Raw genomic sequence first — 12,290 nt, 5'->3', positions numbered from 1 at the left:
CATGTGCACACAGAAGAAGCAAGAGGGTTGAGAACATGTTCATAACATTAAGGCTAATTTCTTGTATAGCGTCCTGAAGGTAAAGTCCTCTTTCATCACCTGAAGAAATGCATGATACACACTATACTCTCTTGTAACACATCATGGAGCACCTTCACAGGGTAAAAATATCTATTATAACAACTTCACATGAACTTCAAGTGATGAGACTCAGTTTTCATTTCCCCCTTTGTTAAATTAAGTTTTCGATACAAATATTAGATTCAGATTGTAAATTGATATTATTTCTCATCTGTCGTTAAATGTACCTCCACATAAGAACTTCGTTAACCCACTATTCCCTTCCCACATCCCTCAGAATGTGGTGAACGATCATCGATTACAACCAAGATGCGATGAATCTCGATCGCAAGCCTCACGCTCAGGGACAGTGCTACCACTCATCATCGTGGTTACGTCTACTCCAGCTTTGAACTAGAGAGAGTTGAAGACATACTACAGAAATGATCCTGTTTTCTGTTAATTTAATTATTTCTTTGTGATAAAGAAATGTAATATTTTCCTATTTAAACGCTCTATCAGTCTTGTACCTACAGTACAAATAATATCTGTGTGAGTCGCACATCATGTTTTCCTTTTGTTTGCGACATCAGTTGTCAAATGAAGGTAGCCTGAGAAGCCAAAAGCCGGTACGTAGCCAAATAAATATAATTTTGCAAAACATTAAAAAGTGTTTTCCCTTTTTAGTATTATTCTCGTGTTCCGCCAAGCACAGACAGTTAATCAAATCATTAATGTTTTGTGTTTGTGATAAGATCGTATTCTGTCTCGTGTTAAGGTGCGATTCCAGTGCGGCGGCTGTGGCGACATCGCTTTGGTGTTTGCTGTGGCGCGACTGCAGATGCCCCAGAGGATAGGCTCGCATTCAGTAACGTTAAAGGGGCGCCGTTGGACAGCGCACGGTCACAGCCGCCGCATTGGAATCACACCTTAAGGAGAAACGTCTACCATCAAGCGTCGGAGACTGCGGTTTAACGTTCGTGATATTACTGCTCGCGGTGGTCGGGATCCGACGACTGCCATGCGAATATGGAATCGATGGATTTTGAAGCACCATATTCCCCGCGAGGCAGGATCTCAGGGGCCCCGTACGACTAGCGCGTGAGACAACATACGTATTGTTCGCTGGACCGTGGAGGATTGCACACACACGTCACTTATTACACGGCAGGCGAAATCATAATCTCGTCACGGTGGCAGCACCGTCGTGGTTACACCCGAGAAACATGAAGAGAGATGTAATACTGACGTAGACTCCAGTATTCTTACAAGTTGGGTGCTGTCACACCCCGCTTGCCTATCACCAAATACCGGTTTTCAAGTATCGCTTGTCTAATACGAATGGATTATGTAAATCTGCTGTTAAAATTTAGTTAACTCTGTGAAGTGAGACTATCTGGCCTTTGTAGTTTTTTTATTTAATAGTGAGAAGAGGTTGTTCAAGAAGAGGTGTTTAAAAGACTTATCCACGCGAGACTGTTTTATTACTCCCGCCAGAACACGCGTATTATTGAAAATAATTCCGAAGTGATCAGAGGGTGAACATTATTGTAATCAAACACTTAAAATGTCTAGAAATGTTTCGAATGTGTGAAGACATTGCGAGTAACTGACAGAAATTTCGCGTGGCGCTCTATAGCATTAAAATGAGTGGTGTTGTCCCAAGCAGTGGTGTATTATAGCGAGTTGAGATACATTTGTGAGAAGGCTGAGGTTGTCGGTTATGAATTCTTACAAGTACCTTGAAATTTTAACTTTTAATTCTGTGTCAAAATGACTTCATTCAATATTTTTATTTAATCAATTCAATTTATTTATTTCTTATATCTTCATGCGTAATATTAATCATAGTGTCAACATTTTCATTTGCTCACCATCTTATAGATGGTTTGAAAAAGTCGATCCCACCACTCCCAAAGTGAGATCGCCGTGTAATTTGTTACCAGCAAATGATTGCAGACGATAAAGTTTGCCAGTAAGAGAAACTGGATATGACAGTTTACAAATTAGCCTGCTACAAAGGTTAATACGGTTGTTGACAATTAGTTTTGTTTTGTTAATTTAGAAAATATTTTGTATTTTTCTGTCTTGTTTCGTCAAAGAAAGAGAAAATATGATTCTCCTCAAACAAACAAAGAAAATACTTTAAGGTCCATTACTGAGTGATAGTACGACCTCTTGGGAAGTGAATCTTTAATGAAATTCATATCACCGCCTGCATGCACAACAACTAAACGCCGACCACGTCATTTCGTTAGACAACGCTCGCCGCACACTGTAACTTTGCCAACTTTTATTTAGGTGTAATGTGTGTGAATAAGTGTTCCGTGCAAGTAAACCACTGGATCATGCTTCATTCTTCCTTAAAAACTTAATAAAGTACGCCCTTTTTGCAACTATGACCTCTCGTTCGCACATAACAACACGTATATTTTTTCTCCTTTTAAAACTAAATCCCACAGGCAGAACAATTTTTCTAAGAGTTACTTTGTTATCATTGAAGTTCAGTTCTGTGCTACAAAAGCTGTGTAGTTTTCGCAAAGTTGGTATTTCGTTATATTGTTCGTAATAGCGTAGAAATTTCTGCCCGATTATACATTCTCCCGTATAATCAATGGCATACATTTTATGAAGCACTTTTCTTCTTGTTCTTTGGCGTAGAATTCTGAATTTCGCTCCCCTCGGCTTCGTGTACGTCCTTCCGTAATTGGTTTACAAATTCTTGTTCAACTTTAACATTTTGGCAGCACATTTCATCGCCTTCTCCGCTAGTACGATAAATTCCTTCTCTTCCTCATCGACAACAAATTAAACCACGATAACCGGAATTCGTTGCGTCTGCCCACGAAGACGTTCTCCGCGCTCACCTTCCATGCTTGTAGTACTTGAGTCGTGGTGAGTCTGCACCTACTCACGTGACCAAGATAGTACCTGCTACAGCCGCTTTACCGCTTCGACTTAACTGGTAATACCTTACATCAAGAAATGGGCTAGTTTACACCAAGCATCCACTCAAACAGTGGGAAGACGTGCGGTGCACAACGGACTGTCAGGACGGCTACTAGTGTTTCGGCTTCCACTGACGCGACTGCGGAGAGAGGTTCGTCGACAGTGATGCACCAAACAACGTCGGTCACAAGAGAGGCAGCGCGTCACTTTCCAGACGGTTCTGCATATAACGTGTGTGGAGGCTCCGAGGAGGATGAATGTTCCCACTTTGCATTCCTCATCGTCATACCGGACCCAGCACCTTGCATGATAGTACGGTGTGCCATCGTATATACAACACGATCACCTGTGGCTGAGACAGCCGGTAGTTTGGACTGCAGCTGTTGCATTTCTGGCGTGTTAAAGCAGCGGCTGTGCTCTATTTTTAAGCTATACGTGGCGTTATTTTTCAACAAGATAATGCAAGACTGCATGTTACCTAGGCTGTAGTGGTGTTGTACCTCGACACAGAAGGTGTTCAACTGTTGCTCTGACTGGAGTGTTCTCCAGATCTCTCACGGATGGAAAACATCTGTCGCGGGTACTTACAGACTGACACGCCACCACTAGTCACAACGCTTGATGGACTCTAGCATAGAGTTGAAGCAGCATGGAATGGCGGCTCTGTCTATCGTCCAAGCTCAGTTCGACTTGATGTCCAGCTGGGTTAGAACCGTTGTTTTTACCAGAGGTGGAATTCGCAACCAGTGATCCTCTAGATCGCCTGCTAATTTAATCATGTACGAGGGGCGTTCTGCAAGTAACGTAACACATCTTTTTCTTGGCCGATTTCGGTTGAAAAAGATACTGAATTTTTTTGTGGGACATCGTGGAATATTCCCGCTTTAGCCCCTGTAGTTTCATGAAGTTCCGATGGGTGGTGGCGCTATATGTGGCCTTCAAAATGGCTCTGAGCACTATGGCACTTAACATCTGAGGTCATCAGTCCCCTAGAACTTAGAACTACTTAAACCTAACTAACCTAAGGACATCACACACATCAATGCCCGAGGCAGGAGTCGAACCTGCGACCGACCGTAGCGGTCGCGCGGTTCCAGACTGAAGTCCCTATAACCGCTCGGCCACTCCGGCCGGTTACCCTTCAAAATGGATCCTGTAACGGAGGTGCATTCTACATCTACATCTACATCCATACTCGGCAAGCCACCTGACGGTGTGTGGCGCAGGGTACTTTGAGTACCTCTATCAGTTCTCCCTTCTATTCCAGTCTCGTATTGTTCGTGGAAAGAAAGATTGTCGGTATGCCTCTGTGTGTGCTCTAATCTCTCTGGTTTTATCCTCTTGGTCTCTTCGCCAGATATACGTAGGCGGGAGCAATATACTGCTTGACTCCTCGGTGAAGGTATATTCTCGAAACTTCAACAAAAGCCCGTACCGAGCTACTGAGCGTCTCTCTTGCAGAGTCTTCCACTGGAGTTTATCTATCATCTCCGTAACGCTTTCGCGATTACTAAATGATCCTGTAACGAAGCGCGCAGCTCTCCGTTGGATCAACTCTTTCTCTTCTATCAACCCTGTCTGGTACGGATCCCACACCGGTGAGCAGTATTCAAGCAGTGGGCGAACAAGTGTACTGTAACCTACTTCCTTTGTTTTCGGATTGCATTTCCTTAGGATTCTTCCAGTCTGGCATCTGCTTTACCAACGGTTAATTTTATATGGTCATTCCATTTTAAATCACTCCTAATGCCTACTCCCAGATAATTTGTGGAATTAACTTCTTCCAGTTGCTGACCTGCTATGTTGTAGCTAAATGATAAAGGATCTTTCTTTCTATGTATTCGCAGCACATTACACTTGCCTATATTGAGATTCAGTTGCCATTCTCTGCATCATGCGTCAATTCGTTGCAGATCCTCCTCCATTTCAGTACAATTTTCCATTGTTACAACCTCTCGATATACTACAGCATTATCCGCAAAAAGCCTCAGTGAACTTCCGATGTTATCCACAAGGTCATTTATGTATATCGTGAATAGCACAGGTCCTACGACACTCCCCTGCGGCACACCTGAAATCAGTCTTACTTCGGAAGACTTCTCTCCATTGAGAATGACATGCTGCGTTCTGTTATCTAGGAACTCTTCAATCCAATCACACAATTGGTCTGATAGTCCATATGCTCTTACTTTGTTCATTAAACGACTGTGCGGAACTGTATCAAACGTCTTGCAGAAGTCAAGAAACACGGCATCTACCTGGGAACCCGTGTCTATGGCCCTCTGAGTCTCGTGGACGAATAGCGCGAGCTGGGTTTCACACGATCGTCTTTTTCGTAACACATGCTGGTTCCTACAGAGTAGATATCTAGTCTCCAGAAAAGTCACTATACTCGAACATAATACCAAGCAGAGAGCTGACATTGAGTTTCTTTTGGTGGAAAACTAGAGTATCGCATATCTTCATAGGCGCTTGCAGAATTTCTACGGAGACCTGACAGTGAACAAAACCACGGTGAACCGTTGGCGAGGCGTCTGTCGTCATCGCAACAAGGTCGCTCAAACTTGTCCGACGTCCCGCGTACCGGCCAGCCGTACACAGCTGTGACTCCTACAATCTTGGAACGTGCTACCCTCAGAAAATTGAAGAAACGACTTCAGCGTGTTCGTCGCCACAAATGCAAACGGACGTCTCCTTCTTCATGACTACGCAAGGCTTCACACGAGTCTGCATACCCGATAGGAACACACATAACTTCGTTGGAGTGTTCTGCTTCATCCACCCTACTGCCTGGATCCCGCACCTCCCGACTTTCATCTGTTTGGCCCAATGAAAGATGAACTCTGCAGGAAGCCGTTGGCTCCGACGTCGATCAGTAGAGAGGTACCATACGGTCACACAGGCCCTCCTAATAAGGAGGCGTAAGGCCATCGAATTGAACAAAGATTATGTTGAAAAATAGGGTTTTACAGCCAAAAGAGTAGGGAGTAATATGGTGTATTGGAATCCTGAATAAAACCAACATGCTTTCAGAAAAAAATGTGTTGCATTACTTATTGACTGCCCCTCGCATTCTTCCTGCTATGATTTGTACGGACAATTAGTAAAATTTCATTATTTGCTTTCTTTCCTGGTGTCCCGATTGTAATGGCAAATAATGCTGCAGTTGTAGATTTTTTAAAAAATCTTGACAGTGATAACTGGAATACACCCTTTGAAGTTCTGAAGGTAGCAGGTATAATATACAGAGAGCGAAAGGTTATTCACAGCTTGTGCAAAAACCAGGCGGCAGTTGTCAAAGTCGATACGCCCCTGGCTGCCAGAAAGGAGCGCAGTAATTGAAGAGGGAGTGAAACAGATATGGAGCATATCCCCAGGGTCATTAAATCTGCACATTGAACAAGCAGTAAGGGAAGCGAACGAGATAATGAGAATGAGAATTAGAGTCCAGCAAGAAGAAATAAAAATTTACGGTTTGCTGATGACACTGTAATTGTGTCAGATGCGATAAAGTACTTCGAAGATCAGTTGAATGGAGTGGATGGTGTTATGAAGAGAGAGTGCAAGATTGACACCGATAAAAGTGAAACGAGGGTAATCGAGTTAGTCGAAATAAGCTAGTTGACGCTAGTAGAATTAGATTAGAAAATGAGACACTGGAGGTAATATATATGAGTTTTGCTATTTGGGTAGCAAAATAACTAATGAGGACAGAATTAAAGCGCATTTAAATGCAAAATGGCGGTATAATAAGTTTTTTTCTAAAAAAGAAACTTATGTTACCATTGAAAATTAAATGTTCCTGAAAAAAATTTGGCTGAAATATGGTCTTAAATGGATGTGAAATGTGGACAATGAGCACTACAGATGAGAAAGCAGAAGCTTTTGAAATATGGCGTTACGCAAGAATGTTGAAGTTTAGATGGGTAGATCGAATAACTAAATGAGATGGAACTAAATCTAATTGGAGAAAAAGATAATTTACGGGACATGTTGACTAAGGCACTAAGGAATCATCCATTTGGTAATGGAGGGAATTGTAGAGGTAAAAACTGTAGGTGGAGACAAGGTTTGAAATGGATGTAGGTTGCGGTAATTCTGCAGAGATGAAAAGCCTTGCGCAGGATACAGTAGCGTGGAGAGCTGCATCAAACCAGTCTTTGAACAAAAGAATACAATGAGGTGACAAAAGTCGTGAGATAGCGATATGCATAAATACAGATGGCGGTGGTATCGCGTATACAAGGTATAAAAGGGCAGTGCATTGGCGGAGCTGTCATCTGTACTCAGATGAGTCATGTGAAAAGGTTTCCGCCGTGATTATGGCCACACGATGGGAATAAACAGACTTTGAAAGCAGAATGGTAGTTGGAGCTAGACGCATGGGACATTCCAGTTCGGAAATCGTTAGGGAATTCGATATTCCGACAACCACAGAGTCAAGAGTGTGCCAAGAATACCACATTTCAGCCATTACGTCTCATCACGAACAGCCGCGCCGGGTAGCCGCGCGTTCTGAGGCGTCTTGTCACGGTCCGGGCGGTTCCCCCCCGTCGGAGGCTCGAGTCCTCCCTCGGACATAGGTGTGTGTTTTGTCCTTAGCATAAGTTAGTTTAAGTTAGATTAAGTAGTGCGTAAGCTTAGGGACCTATGACCTCAGCCGTTTGGTCCCATAAGACCTTACCACATATTTCCGAATTTTTCATCACGGACAACACAGTGGCCGATGGCTTTCACTTAACAACCGAGAGCAGCGGCGTTTGCATAGAGTTGTCAGTGATAACAGACAAGCAACATTGTTTGAAATAATGGCAGGAATCAATGTGGGATGTACGACGAACGTTATCTATGAGGACAGAGGCGAAATTTGGCATTAACGGGTTATGGCACTAGACGACCGACGTGTTCCAAACCATGTCCAGGCTGCCAGATTTAGGTTTTCTATTGTTTCCTTAAGTAGATTAAGGAAAAAACCGGTAATGACCACTTGAAACGGATACTGCCCATTTCCTTCCCTCTTCTGGGCCTATATTTGGTGCCTAATGGCCTAATAGTCAAAGGGATGTTAAACAACATTTCTCCACTTTTTAAATTCTGCTTCTGAGTGATTCGTCAGACGCCCCTCTTCATTTGCCTCTAATTTCCGAAGTACAAAAGCAACATTAATGACATCTTCCTTCCTCTTTTGAGATGCATGTTCTCGAAATGGAATCCGCAATAGACTCATCAGAAGAAATGTGTTCCTCGTCATCACTAGCGTCAGATATCCTACGCAGTTTCTCTTCAGTTCACTTTTCAGTTGCGCTCTGAGCTATATATCTACAAACAAAAAAATGGAAGGAAGAAAGACAAGACTTTAACGTCCCGCCGACAGCGAGGGCATTAGAGACTGAGCACAAGCTCGGATTACGAAAGGAGAGGAAAGGAAATCGGAGGAGCCCACTCAAAGTAATCAGCCCGGCATTTGCCTGGAGTGCTTTAAGGAAATCACAGAAGCTAAGTCTGGATGGCCGGACGCTGATTTGAACCGTCATCCTCCCGAAGGCGAGTCCAGTGTGCTAACAACAGCGTCACCTCGCGACTGCGACATATACATCTACATCTATATTCCGCAAGCCACGTTATGGTGTGTGGCGAAGGGTAGTTTTTACACCACTGTCACTTTCCTAGAGCCGTGTTCCAGCCGTGAATGTTGCCTAGGGAGAGCCGCTGTCTCTGCTCAGCAGTGTTCCCCACGCCTACACAGATGGTCCTGCTCCAGCGGTTCCTATGGTCATCAACGAATCTGAGATCTGAAGGTAATCTCTTAAAAGATCGAAACCGGTCATCTGAAAACAAAAATAAACAACTTGCGTGCGATCACGTCTATGTATACTGAAATAAGTTTAATGGACGTGACTGCTTCCAGTTACCGTTCAGCAATCGTTTAATCATACAATAACGGATACCCCCGCCTGCTACGCACAATACGATATATTTGATTATGTAGATTGTAGGGGGTGAACTGCCAATCCCTGCATCAAACGTCTCATCTCTGCAGTTCTTCCTGTATTTTGCTACAAGTTTCTGGCGTTGCGACTTCTCTGTATACGACAGCAGCATCCGCAAGTAGCCTCATGGAGATTCCGAAGCTATTCATTGGGTATTATATATACATTCCCTCCTAAGAGTCGTCAGACGCATTTTCTCTTATGTTTCGGCAGGCATTTGTAATTTAGTTTTTGTAACGTGTCGCTGGAGACAGCCCAAACCATTACTGCTTATCACGTGTTTCATGCAACAACGCACTAGACGGAAAGAGTCGGTTTGTTTCCTGTTACAAATAAAATTATTTTTGAAGCGGAATTGTACACTATGTGATCAAAAGTATCCGGACACCCACAAAAACATACGCTTTTCATATTAGGTGCATTGTGCTGCCACCTACTGCCAGGTACTCCATATCAGCGACCTCAGTAGTTATTAGACATCGTGAGAGAGCAGAATGGGGCTCTGCGGAACTCACAGCCTTCGAACGTGGTCAGGTGATTGGGTGTCACTTGCGTCATATGTCTGTACGCGAGATTTCCACACTCCTAAGCATCCCTAGGTCCACTGTTTCCGATGCGACAGTGAAGTGGAAACGTGAAGGAGCACGTACGGCACAAAAGCGTACAGGCCGTTCTCGTCTGTTGGCTGACAGAGACCGCCGATAGTTGAAGAGGGTCGTAATGTGTAATAGGCAGACATCTATCCCGACCATGACACAGGAATTACAAAATGCATCAGGATCCACTGCAGGTACTATGATAGGTAGGCGGGAGGTGAGAATACTTGGATTTTATGGTCGAGCACTGCTTATAAGCCACACATCACGCCGGTAAATGTCAAACGACGCCTCGCTTGGTGTAAAGAGCTTAAACATTGAACGATTGAACAATGGAAAAACATTGTGCGGAGTGACGAATCAGGGTATACAATGTGGCGATCCGATGGCAGGATGAGGGTATAGCGAATGCCCGGTAAACATCATCTGCCAGCGTGTGTAGAGCCGACAGTAAAAGTCGGAGGCGATAGTGTTATGGTGTGGTTGTGTTTTTCATGGAGGCGGCTTGCACCCCTTGTTGTTTCGCGTGGCGCTATCACAGCACAGACCTACATTGATGTTTTAAGCAGTTTCTTGTTTCCCACTGTTGAAGAGCAATTCGGGGATGGCGATTGCATCTTTCAACACGATTGAGCACCTGTTCATAATGCACAGCCTGTGGTGGAGTGGTTACACGACATTAACACCCTGTAATGGACTGGCCTGCACCCGAGAAGAATGGACTGCCATTCCCCAAGAAACCTTCCAGCACCTGTTTGAACGTATGCCTTCGAGAATGGAAGCTGCCATCAAGGCTAAGGGTGGGCCAACACCATGTCGAATTCCAGCATTACCGATGGAGGGTCATTTTCAGCCAGGTGTCCGGATACTTTTGATTACATAGTGTAACAAGTATTCTAGGAATGACAGCGCCGCTGTGTCCCGCACTGACTACTACCGCAATCCAGCAAAGCTGCTCAGTTGCTGCTGTAGTATCAGTTACTCTTCACGTTCTACTGCACATGTTAATAAATATGGGTAAAATAAATATCGCGCTAGGTCTGTATAGATGTCTGCCTATTACACATTACGACCCTCTTCAACTATCGGCGGTCTCTGTCAGTCAACAGACGAGGTCGGCCTGTACGCTTCTCTGCTGTACGTTTCCATTCACGTTTCCACTTTACTATCACATCGGAAACAGTGAACCTAGGGATGTTTAGGAGTGTGGAACTCTCGTGTACAGGCGTGTGACACAAGTGACACCCAATCGCCTGACCACGTTCGAAGTCCGTGAGTTCCGCCGAGCGCCCCATTGTGCTGTCTCACGATGTCTAGTGACTAATGAGGTCGCTGATATGAAGGAGGTGGCAGCACAGTGCACCAAATATGAAAAACGAATGTTTTTGTGGGTATACGGAGACTTTTGATCACGTAGTGTATGTTTCTTGTTTTGCTGTCCCTATTAACACACATAGATAAAATTATTATCGTATTAGACTAACTTGGGATCGCTTATTGCATGGTCGTGTAAAATTCCATTATAAAAATCATTTTGTTTGTAACGTAAAACAAACAGACGTTTTCCGTCGATTCTAGGCGTCGTGTAACAGACATCACTAGCAGTATTTGTCTAGGCTGACTCCAGTTACAGACTGCAAAAACGAAATTACAAATATCTGTTGAATCATGACATAAAAAGCGCCTGACGACTTTTAATGGGGGACACTCTATATCAGCGGTTCACAAATATTTTTGGCAACGAAACCTTTTTGAAATGCAAAATATTTTACGGAGCCCTAAAATAAGCAAAACGTTGTTTTATGTCCATCCCTTAATTATAATCATTTAATGAAAATCACACAGAAATAGGTAGATTATACGGGGTACACTACTGACGTCTACAAAAACATACAAAACAACATACACTAACACAACACACAAAATTACACTGTGTTGATTTCACTGTAAAATGATAATTTTTTTTCCATTTAGTGGGTGGTATGAAGCTGTTTATTGTCAGGCTTGACAGAAAAGAGTTGAAGACGCATGTCAGGTTGAGCACTCTGTTTATTGCTGTATCTCGTCTTTGTAGCCGTATATGCTGAGAACCCCATATCACACAAGTATGTTATTGGGAACGAGAGAGGAACAGACAGAGCCTGTGTGGCAAGTTGTGGATATTCATCACGAACCCTGCGCCAAAAATCATTAAGTGACATTTGCTTTCATCAATTATTCTATGCTCGAATCTGACGTCATTTCTGAAAGGGTTCATAGGTTTCGTTTGACATATGTTCTGGCTTCTGCAAATTCGGTACAAAATAATTCCGTACCCATTTTCAATTTTGTATTGTGCTCTGTAGTAAAATAGATCTCAAGAGATGCGTGCGTATCATGGAGATATTGGAACAGTTCTTAAAGTCTTTCATATTGCAATTCTGCTGTCTCACCAACAAACACATTTAGTGTTAAAAAGTATTCTAGTTGTCTCTTGCAAACACAAACAATCCAAAAATATCGTTTCTACGGCGGTAATTTTGTTATTAGTATTGGAAACTGTTGTCTGTTTTCCTTGTAAAGATAGATTTAATTCAGTAATTTTTCCAAACATATTGGTCAAAAAGCTACTCTGAAGAACCAAGACACATTGGTCAAATTGTCTTTTAACTTAGAAGAAATGACATTTATAATTGCTTGTATTCAGCTCTTAATT

General features: G+C 43.2%; 1 pseudogene; it reads right to left on the bottom strand.

Moving 5' to 3' along the window:
• Nucleotides 1-330: 330 nt before the first annotated feature.
• LOC126186546 (small nucleolar RNA U3) lies at nucleotides 331-519 on the bottom strand (annotated as a pseudogene).
• Nucleotides 520-12,290: the final 11,771 nt, after the last annotated feature.

Source organism: Schistocerca cancellata, chromosome 4 (assembly GCF_023864275.1).
Source record: "Schistocerca cancellata isolate TAMUIC-IGC-003103 chromosome 4, iqSchCanc2.1, whole genome shotgun sequence".
Classification (NCBI taxonomy): Eukaryota; Metazoa; Arthropoda; class Insecta; order Orthoptera; family Acrididae; genus Schistocerca; species Schistocerca cancellata.
Note: the sequence above shows the minus strand (reverse complement) of the source record. Positions and strands in the feature narration are given on the sequence as shown.